The 16105-nt window shown below is 41.7% G+C and overlaps 1 protein-coding gene across 2 annotated transcripts in view; it reads right to left on the bottom strand.

Annotated features, from left to right (window-relative positions):
* WDR47 (WD repeat domain 47) overlaps positions 1 to 8742 on the bottom strand; it is a 65308-nt gene extending 56566 nt beyond the window's left edge. For both annotated transcript variants that reach the window (XM_028102071.1, XM_028102072.1), the window contains exon 1: positions 8494 to 8742. The gene's annotated coding sequence lies outside the window, so the exon portion shown is untranslated. The remainder of the gene's footprint in view (positions 1 to 8493) is intronic.
* Positions 8743 to 16105: the final 7363 nt, after the last annotated feature.

Genomic DNA, 16105 nt, shown 5'->3' with positions numbered 1-16105 from the left:
ATAACAAAGAAAGGTCTAGTGGGATACATATCTAACTGTTAAGAATGGTTACCCCTGAAGATAAGGAATTGGATGCAAGGCATAAAACTAGGAAGAGAAGGGGGTTGAAGGGAGACTGCTTTACTGTTTATCATTTGTATTATCAGAAATGGTTTACAAACATTCACATATTACTTGTACGTTTATACACATATTTCTTGTATGAATACAATTTTTTAATTTTAAAAATAAAAAAACTGAAAAATTACAGGATTAGATCTGAAAGGTTCTCTTCTATATCAACGTACCAACTAGAATAGAATCCCAAAGATAAGATTACCTGCTATGTTTACAATGCAAAAACTATTGGGTACTATTCTAAGATCTTTACTTGTATTGTTTAAGTGATCCTTATAGCAATCTTATGAGATAGGCAGTTTCATTCCTATTTTACAGATGAAGACACTTGGTTTTTTAAGTTTAAGAAATTAACCCAGTATCTGGGGCGCCTGAGGGCTGAGTCAGAAGAGCATGCAACCCTTGATCTCAGGGTTGTGAGTTCAAGTCCCACATCTACATTGGGTGTAGAGATTAAATAAACTAAAAAAATTAACCCAGTAGTTACATTAAGACTAAACATGTATTTCACAAGCAGCTAAATACTTCTTTCAGAAGTGTGTCAGGACATACATCCTGGTATCAACATCCATGTCGACACCCATCAGGAAATCTTTAAAAAGTACCAGAGGGTGGGACACCTGGGTGGCTCAGTTGCTTAAGCATCTGCCTTCCACTCAGGTCATGATCCCCCAGATCATGATCCCAGGGGGATTGAAGCCTGTTTCTCCCTCTGCCTGCCTCTCCCCCTGGCTGGTGCTCTCTCTCTCTCTGACAAATAAACAAAATCTGTGAAAAATAAATAAATAAATAAGTAAAAATAAAAAGTACCAGAGGACACCTATTTAACAGGGTAGCAAAACAAAGGGGAGACAATTCATATAGAGAGAATCTTGAGCAGGCTCCATACTCAGTAGGGCTTGATCTCACAACCCTGAGATCATGAGCTGAGCCAAAATCAAGAGTTGGATGCTTAACCGGCTGAACCACCCAGGCACCCCTAAGGCAGTAAGAATTTCAGATTGAAAAACAAAATGTGTAGAGAATTTTTATTCTTAAATAATATACTTATAGCTCACTTGCTTAAAACATGGTTCAGCAGATCTCTTTAAGACCTATCAGACCTCTGCTGTGTTGTCTGGTCTCACACTGAACAGCTTCCAGTCAGAAAATTCAGACTGTGTCACTGATCTCAAGAGAAACCTGGCAGGTAAGTATGGACAGACCAAAACAAGTCCATTCTTTAAAACAATTCAAAATGGGAATGCCACTTACTAGTGAGCAACAGTGCCATCACTTGTTATACAACTATTTGACATTAGGCAGAGCTAAGAACTCCAGGTCTTTTAGTCAAAAGCTTTAGGTGTTGGGGCGCCTGGGTGGCTCAGTCGTTAGGCGTCTGCGTTTGGCTCAGGTCATGATTCCAGGCTCCTAGGATCGAGCCCCGCATCGAGCCCCGCCTCGGGCTCCCTGCTCCGCGGGAAGCCTGCTTCTCCCTCTCCCACTCCCCCTGCTTGTGTTCCCTCTCGCTGTCTCTGTCAAATGAATAAATAAAATCTTAACAAAAAAAAAAATCCTTTAATTTTTTGTATGATTAACACCTAAACCTTTTTTTTTTTTTTGGTTAAGATTTTATTTATTTATTTGACAGAGACAGCGAGAGGGAACACAAGCAGGGGGAGTGGGAGAGGGAGAAGCAGGCTTCCCGCGGAGCAGGGAGCCCGAGGCGGGGCTCGATCCCAGGATTCTGGGACCATGACCTGAGCCGAAGGCAGACGCTTTAACGACTGAGCCACCCAGGCGCCCCAAGGATTTTGTTTTTTAAAGGAAAGGAAGTTCTGTCAAATGTTACAATGTAGATGAATTGTTTATTTCTTTGAGAGAGAGAGAGAGAGAGAGAGACGCGTGGGGCGGGGGGGGGGGGAGGGGACGGGGTGGGGGTGCGGGATAGGGAGAAGTAGGCTCCCCGACCAGCAGGGAGCCCGATGTGGGGCTCAATCCCAGGATCACGACCTGAGCTGAAGGCATACGTTTAACCGACAGAGCGACCTAGGTGCCCAGAATCAAAGGATTTTTTTAAATATTTTTATTCCTTAAATCATCACAGCAGTTCATGATGAAAATTCAAATGTATATAAGCAGAGTTTCAACCCATAAATATGTAAATAAGAAATGTAGAAAGTCTATAATCTTAATATTTGTAATAAAAATTAATTCTAAACTCTAAGCACAAATTAATGCTATATCAACGGTCAAAGTAAAATACTCATAATTTCATACAATATTCCTTATTTATTTTTGCGTGTGTTTTACTTTATTTATGATAAAAAAGATGTTTTATCTAAGAACACAATTTCACCTTTTATTATATAATGAGACCTACAGTATAGTTTTCTATCACACCTACAACCAAGGTAAAAAAAAAAAGTGTGCTTTGTAAAATAGATTAAAAATGTCCTTCATGTTGTTTTATTCCCACACATACTTTATTATTTTCAAAGGCAAAAAGCAGAACTTAAGGTATTTGCACATATTTCAAAAATTGAACTATATAAAAAATGGCTTTAAGTCAGTTGGTCAACATTCAGAAACATACAAGGAAATGCACCAAACCAAGAGTCACAAAAACTTGAAAATGTACCAAAAAAGCCAAAATTATACGAGCATGAACTACTGAATTAAGTACAATAGAATATATACTATATAATTACCTATTAAAGTTTTCTATCCTTAGCTTTCCCCTTAGCTTTTATATATTTATCACAGAATTGAGTTGGAAGGTACATTAGTCCACTCTCCTATTTAGTACAGAATACCCAAATACTTACCTCTAACAGATGGTCTACCAACCTATTCATAAATGCCCCTTAATGACAGAACAAATTTTATACGCCCCCCACACAAGGCACCTGTGAAAGGCAGTCTCTAAATGGTCCACCAATAAGCCTACTAGCGTTTACAACCTTTTGTACTGACTGGCCCTTGAATATGGGCTGGATTTAGGGACTCACTTCTACACAAAAGCATAGCAAAAGTGTTGAGATGTCACTCAACATGAGTCCTGAGTGTAGGCACGTACCCTTTCTCTCAGACTGCTCACTCTGGGCGAAGCCAGCTGCCATGTCATGAAGCAACCTTGTGGAAAGATCCAAGTGGCCAAGAACCACCCAACTGCCAGCAAGAAATGAAAGCCCTCAGTCCAACAGCCCACAGGAACAGTGGCCCAAGTCATTGAGTTTGGATGGAGATCATCCCCAATTTGTATCTTCAGATGAGATACTTGCTGCAGCTTGACTGCAACCTTAAGAGAGACCTTAAATCAGAGGCACTCAGCAGGGCTGTGCCCAGATTCCTGTCCCTCAGAAACAGTGAGGTAAATATTTGTTGTTTAAGCCACTATGTTTTGGAAAAGGTAATTTATCACACAGCAATAGGTAATACAGGACTCCTATCATTTTTTCACAAGTAGAAAAATTTTTTTCTTTTTAAAGGGGGGAGGGGCAGGGGGAGAAAGAGAATCTTAAAGCGGCTCCATGCCCACTATAGAGCCCGATGCAGGGCTGGATTTCACAACCCAGAGATCATGATCTGAGCTGAAATCAAGAGTTGGATGCTTAACCCATTGAGCCACCCAGGCACCCCAAAACTTTGCTTTCCTAATACTGAATTGAAATCTACTTTCTTGTGATTTTTATCTAGTTATGTCTTCAGAGTCAGCATGAAACAAGTTTGTTATGTTTAAAACTTTCACACATTTGACTCTGACAATAATCATGTTTATATTCCTATTTGCTTCAACCATTCTTCACACAACTTACAGATCCCCTACTATTCTAGTCCTTCTCCTCTGAACATGTGTTAATCTCCCTCTTAAAACATCCAAAATAGAATACTCCAGGTATGGTCAGGTCCAGTAACTGTATATACTGAAATTAACACTTCCCATGATATGGGCACTATACAATAAACACACCCCAAAACCTAAAGTTGCTTTACATTATCATCTATTCATCAGACACTGTTTTTGCACTTCCCAGAATTTCATTTCTAAAGCTTCTCTTAAAGTTGGAAAGAAAACAAACCCAACTCAATTTCCAGGCTTTCAAAATAACATTTAAAAAAAAAAGGCTAAACCAAAAATGGACATTAGGGCTCCAATTTTAGTTCAGTTCTATTAAGTTTTCTCAAATAGTATTCCATTTTCTTTTTCAACACATCAACAAAAATCACAAAACATGATACTTAGCCATAGAAATCTGTTCATTTCATAGAATTCATTATTTGAATAAAATATATCAAATAGTATAAAATGTTTATATCCTTTTTCATGTAGAACTGTTTCTCTATAAAATAGGGTGTTGATTTGTAAAACAAGATAAAGGTCCAAGCAGAATGGCAAGCATGTGAATAGGGCTTAATAAATATAAATTTCTTCCCTTCAGAGTTCATACCCATGGTAAAAGCAGTATGTCAAAAGGGGGGCTAATAACATGCTAAGGGAGAACTACCATGCTGTGGATAAAATATAAAAATTTTCTTTGGAAACAAAGTTTAAATATATTGTTTTAAAATATTCTAGGTATAATCTTAAAATACTGGGAAGCTTGATTAAATCGATTATGTTGATGCCACATGAAGAGACTCCTACTTGTAGTAATGTTTGTTTCAAGTATTTGTTTAAAAATATTTGAGTATTAGGGTGCTTTGGTGGTTCAGCTGGTTAAGCGTTCAACCCTTGATTTCAGCTCATGATCTCAGGGTTGTGAGATAGAGCTTGGTGCCCAGCGTGGAGCCTGCTTGAGATTCTTTCTCTACCTCTCCTGCTGCCCTCCCCCCCACAAATAAAAACTTAAAAATATGTATTTGAGTATCTACTCTGTGCTAGCACCATGCTGCATCCCAGAGATACAATGGCTGAGTTACTATGGCAAAAGAAAGGTTTATAAGGGAGTGCGTGGCATTTTGTAAGGATAGCTTTTCACCCAAACAGAAACAAACTCAAAACAAAAGGGAAGAAAAATCAGTTGAAATATATAAGCTTTGGCTATTCAATGTAAAGGTCTCAATATTACATGGAAAAAAAAGTATCCTTAGGCATGAGCCAGCACTGCATTTGGAGTCTGAAGACCTGGATTCAAGTCTTCTATATAAAGGTAATATGCATAAAATATAAAGAACACCATAAAAGAATTACAAATAAAATGCCATGGAAGTTCAGAGGAATAATGGGTTTGAGGGATTGTTAATATCCTAATATGCAGAATGAGTCTGAGGGATTGTTAATATCCTAACATGCAGAAACAGTAAAGGAAAAGGTACTAACATTTATTGTGCATTTACTATGCCAGGCCCTTTAATACTCCTATACAGTATTTATAAAATTCCTACAACTCTATAATTTCATTTCACAGATGATTACACTAATGCTCAGAGATTTCAGGTACTTGTCTAAGGTCACACACCAAAAAGTGCAGAAGCAAGAAAGGTGTGACAGGGTCTATAGGACTAAAACCCTTTGAACTTTCCGCTATCTGACATTTACAGGTAGGAAAACAAGAGGAGGTAATCAGGATAATGAGTCTAATGTCAAAGTTTTAGAAATTGGAATTCAACTTATTTCCTGTGCTGTGTAGTGATTTGCCACTCATTAGCTGAGTGAGTCTAAGGCAATGCTTCTTAAATTTTTCTCTATAAGAGCAGAAAAAACTGAACATGTCCCCAGGAGCCCTTAAGCATGAAATTTCTTTGAAGTCTTTGAATTTTACCTTAGAAATTAGTGTGATTACATTCGCCATGTCATCGTTTGGTGCTCTAATATAAAAACAGTATTTTTTATTCAAGTTTTCAAATGAAATTGATAACCACTCCTTAAGTGAGTGCCATGTTATATGACCACAGATTTCTCTCTTGGCACACTGCAGCTTATCTCTAACAGTACAAATACTATTTGAAAAGCATAGATAAAAGGGGATAAACTATTTGATTATTCAAGAAGCAATAATCCACACTGAGGATTTTTTTTTAAGATTTTATTTATTTATTTGACAGAGAAAGAGAGAGCACAAGCGGGGGAGAGGCAGAGGTTGAGAAGCAGACTCCCCGCTGAGCAGGGAGTCAGATGGGATGGGATGCAGGGCTTGATCCCAGGACCCTGAGGTCATGACATGAGTGGAAGGAAGGCAGCCGCTTGACCGACTGAGCCACCCAGGCACCCCCACACTGAGGATTTCTTAATGCCAAATGAAACTCAAGTCGGAGTATCCATAGCCTTTTCTAAATTTGAGAACATCTTACTGAAAGCAGGAAAGCAATCCTTGCACACATATGGAAGGAAACACCCTTTTTTCATGTCACCACGATAATAAAGAACTTCCATCATTAGGATGCACCTTAATAGTTCCTGTGAGCCCTGTAAGGCCATTCTAAGAAATAAGGTCCTGGACCTCAAAATGCTAAGTAGATCATGCAGAGGATTTTAATTATCCTTGCCAATGCTCCACTCTATTAAAAGGTAATAAACAGATGCCTTAAATTTTTTCCAAAGTGCTTTCAAATAGATTATTTTGTTTAACTTAAGAGCCCATTCCAGACTAAAATAATAGTAGGTATTATTACCATTTTACAGATTAGATATTAGACAACAGTAGGATAAGTAGTAATGTAATCAATAGCAAAGTATATTGTAATCAATAGCAAAATGAAACTTAAATCCAGGCAATCTGATTTCCAGCTTACTGATCTACTAAGGAAAACTGCATCTTTTCATACTGATTTTGAAGTGTTTCTCAAACTGCAGTGTGTGTATATATATAACAACCATATCACATGCTGTCCAGTAACTGATAAACTCAAATTCACAAACAGAAAAAGAGGCTGAACACAATTGTGTAACTATCCTAAGTTAGGATAACACTTATGATATATTCTCTTATGATATATTCCTAATACTGGCTTTAAAAGAGAGAGAAAAGAATTGGGAAGTTGGAGGGAGAGATAAACATGTTAAAATCCCTTCACAAAAAATTACGTATTTATAATGACATCAAGTTCGAGTGTTGTTTTTTTTTTACCTGACAATATACAGTTAATGGTTTAAGTGCTTGTCGTTTCCCTCACTGTATAATTTTTCTTTCCCGTGTGGAAGCAATCTACTCCCTAAAACCTAAGGTAAAATTGTTCATTACATCTTCCTCCTAAATAAGACCTCTAGAATATGCCATATAAAGGAAAATGGGTTCTTAGGCGTTTCTCCTTGCTAGTAAAAATTCAATGTTAACTCATGCCAATACTGGAGACAAAAAAAATAAAATTCTACATGGATTTACTGTGAAAAAAAGATTTGTAGCATATTTAAAGCCTACGTGTTAATTTCTGTGCCATTAACTTCTTGATGCATTCTATGAAGTCTACAACAAAGGGAGGGAAATAAGTGTTAGATCACAACCTATGAATCTGGGTGGAACAAAGACCTCTCCTTTCATTATGCAGAGAACCAAGTTGCCAAAAACGCTCCGCTCAGATACCGTGCGTGGTTACTGACTGCACGTCTGGGTATAGAGAAGAAAAAAAATCAAATGCTGGTCAAATGCTGCCCCTGCCTACTCGCCCCTTTTGCCCAAGGCCATGCCCCAGGGCTTGAGCCCCAATCTCTTTCTCCCCAATACACCGGACCGGCTGATCCCTATGAGTTCTACAGCCTCCCGCGTCTTCTACGCAGGCGCTCCCCCGCCCCAGCAAAGCCCGGTTCCAAACCCAGTCGCTACCCCTCTCCCAGCCCCCGCCCAGACCCCCAAAGGCTGCTCCCACAGACCACTGACGTAAGATAAGGCCAAGCCGGCCCCGCGGAGCTGCCCTACGCCGCGGCTCGGCTCTCAGCCCCGAAGCTTCCTCCCCTCCTCCCGGCCAAGGCGTGCCCAGACAGGGACGCGAGCTCGCCCCTCAGTTCCCGCACGGGCTCGGCAGCGCGGCGAGGAAGGAAGAATCCGCGCGGCCAGCCCCCACCCGCCTCTCAGCAGGAGCGAGGTGGACACCAACCCTGTGCTCGCTCCCCGCTCGGGGGCCGACAAGCGCCAGGGCGAGGGGCGTCGCTCTGCCCCAGAGCCCGGCTGGCAGACAGGGGAAGGTGTGGTTCAGGAGCGGCGGCCTCCGAACAGGGGCGGGCAGGCAGTTCCCAGGTCCTCATCCGGCCGCGCCGGGGCCTCACCCACGACCCCGGTCCCCACCCAGGCGGCACCGAAGCCTGCCCGAGACCCTTCTCCCGGGCCGCAAACGCCGCCCGAGGGGCCAAGAGCTGCCTGGGTCGGAGCCCCGTCAGGTGGTGACAGGTGGCGACCGGTGACCATGGCAACCCGAGGTGCGGCGCGGCCGACCCCGCCTCCGCCTCCCGAAGTCACTCACCTGAAGGTTCCGGGACGAGTCCAGAGAAGCGGCTGAGGAGAAAGCGGCTGAGAGGCCGGCGGACGGGGCCCCGACACGGCCGGCTCCGGGCTGGTGCTGGAGCGCTAGGGCGGAGTTCTGTGTCTGTGCTTGGCGTCGGTCCTCCCTCCTGCCGCCCGCGCGTCAATCCATCAGACCGTCAGTCCGTCCTTCCCCGCGTCTACCCCTCCCGAAGGACCGCTCGGCTCAGCCTGGCCGACTGCGGTTGTCAAGCGGTGCCGGAGCCGAGCTCCAGCCGCGAGCCGCAGCCAATCACCGCGCTTCTCCGAGGCGCCTCAGGACCCCGCCGAGGGGCGACCAGGCAGGTGCCTGAGCCAAAGGGAGAGTTGGCTGGGCGGGCCCAAGCTTCGAGAGGTGGGGACCCGCCTAGATGGACGGGCTCCCGGCCTGCCCTCCAAGGACCGGTTGGACTCGGAGGAAAAGCCGGTCTGGCGATTGGGTAAGGGACCAGCAGCCGGGACGCAACCCGTCGCTGGCCGGTGACCCTGCGTCCCGAAATAGCGCAGAGGGGGCCTCGGAATCGAGAAGTCATCTGCGCGTTAGAATCGACTCAATATTCCTCCCCGACAATTTATTAATAAAGGCTAATTAAATAAATCTGGTCTCCTCCCCGTCTCTCTCTGCTTCTGCAAGGCCCCACTTCCTCCCTGAAAACTCCAGCAGCTTATTTGCCCCATTCTTGATTTCTCCTTTTGTGATGCTGATATGCCTCCGAGCATTTTCCAGTTACTTAACACTTAACGGGTCCACAGGTTTTTTTTACTACCCTTTTTAGTTGTAAGCTCCTAGACAACAGAATCTCACTTTCCCACCCCACCAGTGCAGTAGTAGTCCACAAATAAACGTGATGCTTCACCGAGCTGAAATGAGCGTTCAGTGAGTATAACCATGTATTAGAGCTAAGAATAAAGTGATACAAACCTGTAAGAGCCTCGTCCTCATAAAGGCCAAATGCCACTCCCAACTGGGGGAAAGGACGTAAAAGAGAGTGGTAATAATAAACATCAAAAACATTTCCGAACAGGCAGGTAATCTGATTCAGGATAAAAGAAGCGATAGTGTGAGGGGAGGGTTCTAAGGAAAATATTTACAAATTCAGGGAAAACAGTTTATGCAAAACTTCTATTGTCTAGTCCTGATTAACTTCTGGAAGAAAGTCCTCATTAAGAACTCTCTCAGTGATAAGTGACCGGCAAATACATATAAACACAAGTTAATGTTATCCAGGGTTCTGGTATTAAAAAAAAAAAGACAAATTTTACAGAATGTTTAAATTGAAAAAGTGGGCAGATATATCGAGGAAATGCCAGTATAGTCTTTGCCAGTATAGTTCATCTGAGAATCTGCTTCTTGATCTTGATTCTCAAACAATACCAGTTGCGGGCGCCTGGGTGGCTCAGTTGGTGGGCGACTGGGTGGCTCAGTTGGTGGGCGACTGCCTTCGGCTCAGGTCATGATCCTGGAGTCCCTGGATCAAGTCCCGCATCGGGCTCCCTGCTCAGCCGGGAGCCTGCTTCTCCTTCTAACCCTCCCCCCTCTCATGTACTCATTCTCGCTCTCTCAAATAAATAAATAAATCTTAAAAAAAAAAATACCAGGGGCGCCTGGGTGGCTCAGATGGTTAAGCGTCTGCCTTCGGCTCGGGTCATGATCCCGGGGTCCTGGGATCGAGTCCCGCATCAGGCTCCCTGCTCCTTGGGAGCCTGCTTCTCCCTCTGCCTCTCTCTCTCTCTCTCTGTCTCTCATGAATAAATAAATAAAAAGTTTAAAAAAAAATACCAGTTGCAAGAACCAAGCATTATTTATTTAAGTTTTCAACTAGATCTACAAAGAGTTATCAATCAGGGACAACCTGACAAACATTTGACCACCTATTAAGGGCAGAGCGCTACACGAAAGGAAGAACCTGATCTGGTACTAGATTTGTTTGGGCATTCATTAAGCATAAAATGAAGTGCTTTGCCTATGTTCTCACTTAAGCCTCACAATCTCCCTTAAAATGCCTGTTAACTCTTCCCATCTTAGAAAATAATTTGCCCAAGGTCAAACAGCTGATCTGTAGGGGAGCCAAAGATTTTAACCATTATGATTCTTAAACCCTCCTTTTTGCACTCTACCTCAGTGTCTCAACTGGAAATTTTAGCTTGAAAAAAGTGGACCTTATTCTGACAAGGTAGAGGGAATAAGAAGTCTTATTCACGTTTATCCCCCCCATATCCTGTGGCACAGTGTTATATGCATCTAAATTTTCAAAAAGTAGTCATCAGAATTGTTAGAAGCAAATGCATAACCATTATATTTCCAGAAAAAGGGGCTGGGGGATAGAGAGGAACTAGGCACTGAAATACAAGACATCTGGTACATCTTATCACTTGTTCAGTGATAAATGCATTGACTGTATATTCACTTCCTAACGTAACATCAAGCTTTACACCACAACCTTAATAGCTGTTAGCCTAGGGTATCACCTTTCCTTCTATACTCAGCCACACAGGTTAAGATTAGATCTTATCTTTCACTCCAGTTGCTGCAAAGCAGTGAACTGTTCAGAAAGGACAAGGCTTTCTTAGTTGACAGGACTGTCCTTAGACTCTGAGGCACTGCCTCAATCATTCACCATCAATCATTCACCAAATATTTATCCAGTGCCTACCCTGGATCAGCAACTAGGTTAGGCATCATTTGAAAATGCAGGTTCTAACGTGTGGGAATGATTCATGGTGCCTTGTGACTTACATGCCTGTAGGCTAAGGTGGACCCCCTTTTAAAAATTTTTTTAATTAATTTATTTGTTTATTATATTATGTTAATCACCATACATTACATCATTAGTTTTTGATGTAGTGTTAAGGTGGACCCCTTTTAATAAGATTCTCAAATCTCATTTCTAGAAGTTTTTGGTTTTCCCCAAATAGTGGAAAGGAATCTGAGCACAAGCCTAAATTAGGAAATCTTGCCTCAAGCTGTTCAGGGGAAGTTCAGCGGGGATATGAGCACTTGTTTTAAAAGCTCCACTCTCCTTATTAGAGCACATACACCAAAGAGCTGTGTGCTTTAGAGCCAGGGCACTGCTGGCTCTGGGAGAACAAACAAAATACCACCACTGCAGCTTCTCTTTCAAATAGGCTCAAGGATTTTGTAGGTAGAATACCTGGGTCTACCAGCACTCCTATCCAAACGCCTAAACAAACGCTTAAATTACAGGTCAATGGCTAAACCTAATTAAGAAAAACACATTCTTGTTTCAACATAGAAGAGACGTGCTTTTTTTTTTTTTTAAGATTTTATTTATTTGTCAGAGAGAAAGGGAGAGACAGAGAGTAAGCACAAGCAGGGGGAGGGGCAGGCAGAGGGAGAAGCAGGCTCCCTGCGTAGCAAGGAGCCTGATGCGGGACTAGATCCCAAGACTCTGGGATCATGACCTGAGCCAAAGGCAGGTGCTTAACCGGCTGAGCCACCCAGGCGTCCCAGGATATACTTTTTTATATTGAGTAAATATCCTGGATGTTATATTGAAAACAAAAATAAAAATTTGAAAATATTTTGTTATGGAAAAAAAAATATTTACCCCATTTTAATGAAGTCATTGACATACTTAAAAATCCAAAAAAGGGAAACTATAGGTTAAGAAATGTTAATAATACTTAAATCACATTAAGCATCATAATTTTGGATGGGTGTTTTAGAATAAGGTTAACAACTTTCTAGTAATAATCTTGAAATCATTTAGTAGAACTTCCTAGAAAGATCAAAGAAAAACATGAGATTCACCAAAATGAGTCTAGGTAAATGTCTTACTGTAAGTCAGGTGCCCCAAAAATACTTATAAAAATCCTATTTCAGAAAAACTAAGTATAGTATTAGCATTTCTTTGAGTTTGGTCAGTAACTAAATAGGCTCTTTCCTACTAAATTTTCAGTTATTTATCTAAAATTGCCACACAGAGATACCTGGTTGGCTCAGCCAGTTGAGCATCCAACTCTTGATTTCGGTTCAGGTTGTGACCTCAAGGTTGTGGGACTGAGCCCCTAGTTGGGCTCTGTGCTCAGCGCTCAGCAGGGAATCTGCTTGAGGATTCTCTCCCTCTGCTCCCCCACCACTCCTACGTGCCCCCTCCCGTGCTCTCTCTCTCAAATAAATAAATCTTCAAAAAAAAAATTTAAGTGGCCATACAAAGGCAAATGACAAATGATTTACATTTCAGCATTTATTCTTCCTATTCTAAAAGAATACACCCAAGTTCAAAGCAATTTACCAGGCTTTCTTTGTAAGTATAAATATAGTGAGCATGTGCACAGAAGACCCAATGCTACAAATTACACATGAATTGGGATTTTGTACAAAAGTTCAGATTGAACCTCTTACCAATCTACTGGTAATATATAAGAAATTTGCTTACTTTACCTCTATAACTTTAGAATTCCATTCATCCAGATACCATATAGCCCAATAGTATCTGTGCTATGCCTCAAATAAAATAGGTGCTTAATAAATACTTGCTGATATATCAAAATGTTTTCTGTGATCCTATCCCATAATATAACAGTCTAGCTCACGCAGTCATTCACCAGGACCCAGGAAAAGCAGCAGCCTATAACAACACATTTAACACCTTGCTCACTGGTCCTCTACCTCTCAGTCTCTGTGTTAAGAAGGTAGACATAGGGACGCTAAGAAAAGCAGGTCTAGATAATTGGGAATGGTCTGGGATACGGGCAGAGTGCTTAAAAAGTTCTTGATTTTCAGGCACAATGTTCGGTGTCATCAGCTCTTGGGAGCAACTATGAAGCTTCCCTGAAGATACTGGAAGTAAAATTGCCCTCTTTGAATTACCTCTGAGCACAACATGTGAATGAATTAGAGTAGAAATATACAAAGTCACCTGAAAGCCACAAACAGACCATGCTTGGATGGATATTGTCACTGGAACTGAAAATTCAAGCCAAGTCTCCAGTGTTAGCAACAATGGAATCTTGAAGGTTGCTCCTCAGGAAACCCACACCCTGTGCATAGACTCAGCCCTGGGGAGCCATTCTTCCTGTTTCTGTATAGACTTTATCCTTCTCTTACCTGATGCTATAGGCAATGCATTCATCTAACTCCCCTCATTCTGATTCACCTTCATATTTCTGTTTTCATTTCCCACATTGTCTGCCCAGGCTAGGGAAGAATTTGCTGGTCAAACCTATGCAAGTTTTATCCACATCTGTAAATTGACATCCATGTTCATATATTGGTCTTACAAGCTTGATTTCTAAGTCCACCCTGAAAGATGGATGTGCTCTCCATTTGCTGATGAAATCAGTTTCCAAGCCTGCAGTGATGCAAGTCAAACTCTGGACTACACAGTCACCCAAAAATGCAACTCCCTGAGGCCTCTTGGGAAGTGGCCAACTGACTCTCCAGACACTGTCTCTTTCCACTGATGAGAAGCCAAGTGAGCTATTGCCCCATTTAAAAATTCCTACACTTAGAATATTACAGCTTTTACTTAGGAAAATCAGTTTAAATGCAGTAAAACCAATGTCAAAGTGAATCATAAATTATATCAGATGTTCTGGTTCAGCATCAAATAAACATGCTAGCTCAAAAAAGGTATTTTTTAAAGAGAAAGTCTCACTTGAACAAGTAGGTAAGGAAGAGCTACTAGAGATTAATAGAAATTTAGACTTACCCGATGCAATGGGTAACCAAATGCAGTGGGTGACACCTTGTTATTGCAAACAGCCTGTGGGAGGCAGAGTAACAGCCCCTCCCAAAGACCTCGACATCCTAATCCTCAGAACCTGTGAATATGTTACTTTACATGGTAAGAGACTTTGCTGGTGTGATTAAGTTAAGGGTTTTAAAATGGGGAGGTTATTCTGGGTTATCCAGATGGGTCCAATATAATCACATGGGTCCTTAGAAGCAAAGAACCTTTCCCAGCGGGGGTCAGAGAGAGATAGGACTTTGGAAGAAAGATCAGAAAGATGCAGCATTGCTAACTTGGAAGACAGAAGGGGACTAAGAGCCAAAGAATGCAGGGTCTAGATGCTGGAAAAGGTAAGTAAACAGGTTCTCTCCTAGAACATCCAGAAAGGAATGTAGTACCTTGATTTTAGCACCAGTGAGGCCCATGTCAGACTTCTGACCTAAAGAACTGGTAAGATAATAACTATTGTTTTAAGTCACTAAATTTACAGTAATCTGTTATAGGAACAATAGAAAACAATTATACAAACTCAAAGATATTTTGAGACAAATTAGGAGATTTAAATAGGGATTGGGTATTAAATGGAGTATTGAGGAATTAATGTTAATTTTTGTTAGGGTATGATAATAGTGTTTGGGCTACGTTTCAAAACTTTCTGTTAGAGATGACATAGTGATATTTATAGTTGAAAAGATACAATGGAAGCTGGGATTTGCCTTAAAATACTCCCCCTTCCCCCGAAAAGGTGGGGGGATAGATAAGACGTTAAAATTGGCAAAGGTTAATTGTTGAAGATAGGAGCTCATGCTACTATTCTTTTACTGCGTATACTTGAGATTTTCAGAGTCAGTTTTTTTTTAAGTGAATTGAATTAAGAAAAAGCACCTGAACACTACAGATCAGCACTGTCCGAAATGGTTTTCTGTGATGATGAAAAAAATGTTCTGCGCCTGCACTGTTCAATGCAGCAGCCACTAGCCATGGGGCTGACGAGCACCTAAAAGACAGCTCGTAGAACTGAGGAATTGAAGGTTTAGTTTCATTTCATTTGAATGAAGTAAATTTAAATAGTCCCATGTGGCTAGTGGCTACCATATTACACAGTGTAGCTCTAGACATTAAAAGGGGCCATGTTAACTTAGTATTAGAATTCAAATAAGTAAGCTCATGAATCAGTTAAGTGCCCATCTGTTATTTTTGTCTGCCCAGCCTCTCTTTCCTTTTCTCGCTACTAGCACCCAGCTCTTACCTCCTACCCTCACTCCTGGGGATCTTCTGTATTGGTAAGTGAAGTGGCTCCCTCGATCAGTTGTATGGATGGAAACCCTACAACTGCTGTCATGTTCCCTTGACACACTGAGGTTCCTGAGAGAATAAAAACAAAATTAGGATGAAGATGGACAGAGTCTTGATTCTCAAGTTCTTACAACCAGTCATCCCTAGGGAATCAACTCCAGTCCTACTTTCCCTTGTTTCAGTTGGATAAACCAGTAAATTCCTCTTTCTGCTTATGCTATTTTTGAGGCAAGTTCTATCACTTGCAACCTACAATACAAGGTCCCATAAAAAACTTTTTGCGTGCCAGGATCACTAGCAAAGTAAGATTAACGGCACTGCTATAGACTGAATTGTAACCCCCTGAAATTAGTTATGTTGCAGCCCTAACCCAACCTTCCCTCCCATCTGACGATATTGGAGACAGGGCTTTTAAGGAGGCTATTAAGGTTAAAAGAAGTCATAAGGGTGGAACCCTGGTGCCCTTATAAAAAGAGGAAGAAATGACAGAGCTCCCTCAGACAAGTACAGACACAGGGAGAAGGCAGCTATCTGCAGCCCAGGAAGAGCCCTCATCAGACCCCAACCATGTTGTCACCCTGA

This window comes from Eumetopias jubatus, unplaced genomic scaffold (genome assembly GCF_037043125.1).
Source record: "Eumetopias jubatus isolate StellerSeaLion01/CBP00866 unplaced genomic scaffold, mEumJub1_p1.0 scaffold_4, whole genome shotgun sequence".
Lineage (NCBI taxonomy): Eukaryota > Metazoa > Chordata > Mammalia > Carnivora > Otariidae > Eumetopias > Eumetopias jubatus.
Note: the sequence above shows the minus strand (reverse complement) of the source record. Positions and strands in the feature narration are given on the sequence as shown.